Source organism: Mesoplodon densirostris, chromosome 15 (assembly GCF_025265405.1).
Source record: "Mesoplodon densirostris isolate mMesDen1 chromosome 15, mMesDen1 primary haplotype, whole genome shotgun sequence".
NCBI classification, from domain to species: domain Eukaryota; kingdom Metazoa; phylum Chordata; class Mammalia; order Artiodactyla; family Ziphiidae; genus Mesoplodon; species Mesoplodon densirostris.
Window position 1 is genome coordinate 1,417,614 of NC_082675.1, and position 5,730 is coordinate 1,423,343.

Here is a 5,730-nt window from a genome sequence, read left to right on the forward strand (position 1 = left end):
AAAAAAAATCAGCAGCCTTCTCCCTGTATCTTCATGTGTATTATTCCCCTTTAGTCCATTCCTCTCCTGCTCTTATGAAATCATAAAACTGTGTTTACTAGTATCTTTTTTATTTTTATTGAATTTTTACCTTATTTATTTGAGTATGTTTATTGAGACTTTGTCATAAGATTTATTTTTAGAAATTCCTTGATCTGTGTTTAATGACTATCTTTTTTCTTTAATGTGGTCTTGCAAAATGTCCACTGCTGTTTTGTGGGCATATATTTAAATATACACTGATGGCATTGTGTTATATATTTCATTCTGTTTATGACAATTTTTATTTTATACAAATAATTATGTTTTGACCAGATGCTCATGTTGCTAAGTGCACAGTGATTCCATCGTTTTTCAGGCTGCCTCCTGCTTCGAGGCGGGCACCCACCACGTTTTCCCTCCACTTTCCCAGGTAGCCTCCAACTCCCGGCCACCACACACACACTCAGAGAACATCCTCTTACACGTCCCTCGTGGACCCGTGTCAGCATCTCCCCAGGTGTGTGCTCGAAGACAGAGGACCACGTGACCCCCGTGCCACCTGCTCTCCCCACAGACCACAGGGTCCCTCACACCTGCCAACCAGAGACCCTGGGCTGGTGGGAGACCCCCAGCTGGGGAGCAATAGTTCTTGTTACAGAGACCTCTTCTTTAGAGGGGTAACCCCTACACACACAGGTCAGGGTCCAAAGTGCATGTCTAAACACACAGATGACACTTCAGAGGGACATCACAGGGACATAGCCAAGTCATTCCAGGTAGAATGGTCACACTTAACAAATAAAGTACAGGATGCCAGTTACATTTTAATTTCAGATAAATAACAAGTAATTCTTACTCTCAGTATGCCCCATGGGGTTTGTTCCTAAACACGGTGTGGGGGGGGTCTGTTAGGAGGAGGATGGGCACGTGGACGGGGCACCGCTTGCGATGCTCCCCTGAGCCCCTGGACGCAGCCCACGTGGGTGGGTGGGGTGACCACAGCGTCAGGAACACCAGAAGGAGACACTTCAGATGCTACGTGAAACCCTTCTCCTGCGGCACGCATTTGCCTGGAAGGTTCTCTGTGAGTGGAGAACGAAGTATAGCCTGAGCTAAGGGGTGAGTGTAGCAGAGAAATAACGTGTTCAGTGTGGATGGACGTTTCTCAGGCACTGCTGGTGAGAAGCCCACGGAGGGGAGGAGGCCCAGGTCTCTGCAGGGCAGGAGGGACGGGGCGCCAGAGGTGGGTGCTGAGCAGCTGGTCCATGGTCACCTGTGCGAACCTGTCACCTCATCAGACTCACAATGAGCTTTGGGCATTAGATGGAGCCAACAGCCAAGCTTCCTAAATTCCCCCAAAATGAGTTTTTCTGGCTCCCTTTTCTTGGGAATTAGCAAAGCAAACATTGCAGTTTTCAGGATGTCTCAAGTCTCCCTCCTCCTGGCTGAGATCAAGACAAGTGAAGGAGGAAGGGCGCCATGGGCTGGAGACGTGACAAGTTTAATCAAAGTCTCAAGTTCAAGCTCAGAGTGATCCATCACCCGAGATCCTGGCTGCCCGGGCTTCAGGGAGAAACAGCCCCAAGCCCTGTGGATCAGAACCATCCTTCAGTTGAGAAGGAAGCTACACCTGGCAGCCTTCACTCACCTGATAGATTCCTCGCCCAGATGCTCCTCCTGGTAACAAAATGGTCTCTGTGGAACCTTTTGTGTTCTTGGTGATGGATTTACCTGGGCTGTTTTCAGTGGTGCTGAAACAATGTGGCAGGTGAATAAGAACCTCCTAGAACCTTCCAGCTCAGCCCAGCCCCCAGCTGGGTGCAGCTGAGTGACCCCAGCAAAGGCCACATGGGGCAAAAGAACCAGCAGCCAGGCCCTGCCTGAAATCTGAGCACAGGGCTCCCAGCTCCTCTCTCGGAGGCACCAGTGGAAACAGCCGGAGTGGACGAAGGCATTCGTGGCCCAGTGTGCGATTCGTGGTGAGAGAGTGTGTTGATGGCCTCATGTGGGAGCTATTCTCTCCTGCGAGCACAATCCGTCCCCACCTGCTCCTTTCCCGTCTTTCTCACAACTGGCTCCGCATCTCCTTGCTGAGAACCCCTGGGGCCCCCCACCCCGCCACAGTACTGGCCAGGATGCCCAGCTGTCTGTACCTGGGTGTGAGACACCCTGGAGGGAGCATACAGGTCGGGGGCTCTCTGAAGTGGTCGAGGGAACCCAGGCAAAGCACTAGCATCCCTTGCTCCAGGGTCTGATGACTCTGCCCATAAGTCAGGGGGTCTGCGCACGTTTTAATCTCCAGGTGATGTTCCCATGAGGTCCTCAGCAGTGTAAAGAATGAGGACTTTGCCCACTGTTTATTCAAGTGTAAATATCTGACCCCGCAGTGGAAGAGCAGCAATAAGACGCCAGCTGCAAAGATGGTCCTGGGGCAGGTGCGCTGATGCTGCAGTGGTGCCCGTGAGAACGACACACTGACACCCCGGCCCCCAGCTCAGCTCTGAGCACTCGGTGTGTGTGTGGGGGGGGCAGAGGGGACACAGACGTGCTCAGTGGTCACGAGGTTTCGTGGCACGCAAGTTCCCTCAGTTTGTGAAAGTCTCCACACTTTATCTCGTGGAACTTTGCATTTGCTCTTCCCTCTGTCTAGCACGTTCCTCCCGATACATTGACATGGCTGGCGCCTTCTCTGCTTCCATTCTCAGCCCCAAAGACAGTTCACAGAGACCTCCTCTGACCCCGTGGAAGTGGTCCCCACCCTATTCTCCGGCTCACCACTGTCCTTTTCCTGTTGTAGCAGCCATCACTATCTAAAAGCATCTTGGCTTTCTTCTCATTTTATTGTTCGCTGTCTGTTTCCTAAGAGGGCAGGGACCGCATCCTCCTCGACCGCCATTTATCAGCAGCGTCAGGGACATAGTGGGTGACGATGAAACTCCCCTGAGTGCGTGCAGGAACCAACGGAGGACAACACCTTTCATGAGTCTGACGGAGAAGCTCTGCCGGGTTTTCCTCCTCCGATCTGAAGGGTCCTCCGTGCTCCCAAGGCCGGAGGCCGAGGACAGGGTCGGCGCCTCACCTGTGTCTCCCCGCCCCCACGCCCCTCCTCCCAGCCCAGCTGTTCCTCCTCCTCCTTTCCTCTCTTGCTCCCTTTCCTCCATCTCTCCTCTGCTTCTCCCAGCCCAGCTGCTCCCGGGACTTGGGTGAGTAGCCCCTTTGCCCACCCTGAAGTGGCTGAAGGTCCCCCCTGAACCCGCCCTCCAGACTCAAGATGGTGTCAGACCCAGAACAGCCGCCTCAGCCCCGGACAAACCCTACTTCCTGGTTAAGAAACCAAAATTGGTTTTGTTCCTCCTGGGCTCGAAAGCAAAGTTCACATTTGTTACTCTGCACATAACCATTTCTCCCAAAGCACTCTCAAATGGCACAGATTTCTAAGCCATCAACTCAAGTGTGTAAAATAACTAGATTCTTTAATGACTAAATATAGTTCCTCTCTAGAGCCCTCTCTGTGCCCAATGGCAGAAAACAACAGACTCAATTCCAGGTGAATAGTATCAATGCAGGGCCGTAGCCTTTTTTTGATACAGTTGGGGAGCGTTCTCCCTCCCCTCTTAGGTGCCTGCAAGCGGGATCACTCGGGGTGGGGGTGGGACTTTCAGCCGTCACCACCCTTGCTGACATCTTCGGACCATGCCCACGCCTGTTCAGGGTCTGGTCCTACAATGTTCAGTGTGTCTGACGCTGTCACACTCCCTGACCCAGCACAGCTCTCCTGGTGTCACATCGCTGACCCAGCACAGCTCTCCTGGTGTCTCACCCCTGACCCGGCACAGCTCTCCTGGTGTCTCACCCCCTGACCCAGCACAGCTCTCCTGGTGTCAAGTCCCTGGTCCAGCGCAGCTCTCTTCGTGCCCCGTCCCTTCCTTTGCTGTAGGACTTTGTCTTCTATGGGACCTGGGTGCTCTCATTCTTCTCCACATACCAAGATGTGTGGGTCTCCCATGGGTCCCCTCTGCCCTGAGGCCCCACCAGCCACCTCCTCTCTCCCTGCCCTCACTCGGGTCGTGTGGGCTCCTGTGAGGTCACTGCTTCCAGAATCCCAGGCAGGAAGCAAACCCAAGTCCCCTCTGTTTTCAGACCCCAAATTTATCAAGGGTGCCTGGCACTTTCCATTTCAGAGCGACTTCGGGGAGATGTTGGGTGCAAGACCCCTTCTCGTGCCTCTCCTCTTTCTTGTGGATTATTCTCCTCCTCCACCCCAGAGATTACCTTGACCTATTTGGGCTGGGAAGCAACTGACTCTGAAGATATTCTTCCAAGTCTCTCTGATTTACAGTGGGACAATGTATTTGAGAAAAACCCCTTAAAAAAGTAATATTATTCCTTTCTTCCTCCCATAGTGCTTCCTCTGGAGCAGAAGTCTCCAGGGCAGTGACCAGGTTGGAGCGGCAGGGTGGTAAAAGAGAAGCCCAAGCTCGAAAACATCAGTCATTTCTTCACAGTACTACCCTGCCGATGGGGAATCGGGGACCTTCCCATAGTGGAATTACCAGCCCTGGAGACCGCTCTGGGGTGACCCCGCACCCGACCCAGGCCCCAGCTCAGTGGGCACCTTTATGGGCAGCAGGAGAGTAGCTCCTTGCGGGGCATCCAGACAGAGTCATGAGTCTGGTCATGGGGCCCCCAGGCCTCCTCGGAGGGGATGGGAGCAGCTGGAAGCCCCCCATCTCCTGGGATCATGTGGGAGGGACAGAGAGATCCTGGAGAGGCCCTGGGGGAGGAGGAATCACAGAGACCTGCAAGGACCGACGTCTGAGGGCCTCATGGGAGCGATGACATCCCAGTGAGGCCGGACGCCCCTCCCACAGGGTCACAGCGCCACGTGGCCCACACACCAGTCAGCTTCTCAGACGGTGACTTGCGCTGACGAGGCAGAAAGTGAGTGTATGTAACAGATCCTGGGGCGAGCACTGAACAGTCGGGAGCACGGAGGCCAGGGCTGGAACAGTGACCTGACTGGGCCAGACGAGGACCTGGCCACCTTTGCTGTCACTACCCATCCTCCAGCCCACCCTGGATGCAGGGGGACTGGGAGGGGACTCGCGTGTTCTGATTCGGCTCATAATCATATGTCTGGAAATTTGCCAAACACGTCAATGTATTTAAAAGGTCTTGTATATAAGTAAGAAAAAAAATTGCCCACCTCACCTTTGCAGAACTTAGAGCACCAGGGAAAAGGGGGCGAGTGCCTGAATGGGCTGAAATGACATCTCCACCAAAGGCACAAAGGAGGGCCTCAAATAGAAATGAGCTTCAGTTACGGAAAGGCAGCCCTAAATGTTATTTTCTAGCCCACCTAAGACGGTAGACTGAGATCCACACTCAGCTTTCCAGGACAGATCAGGGCAGGGAAGGGTGAAGGGTGGAACTTGGACACAGAGAACAACCAGCTCAGAACCCCTTCTCACTGTCCTTGAACAGCACACGCCCCCTTGACCTTCGGCGTTTGGAACTGTGTTTCTGTTGCCTGAAACCAGGAGTTCTGACAAGTCAGTCTGTTTCCATGACTGTCTCCCTGTTGGGCTATAATCTTCTCAAGGACAATGCCTAGCCCAGGGCCTGGTATACAGTAGGTGCTCAACATTTATTGAATGGCTGGTTGGATGGACAATAAAGTCTAAGGCAGGGCTACGGCATCCTTATAGA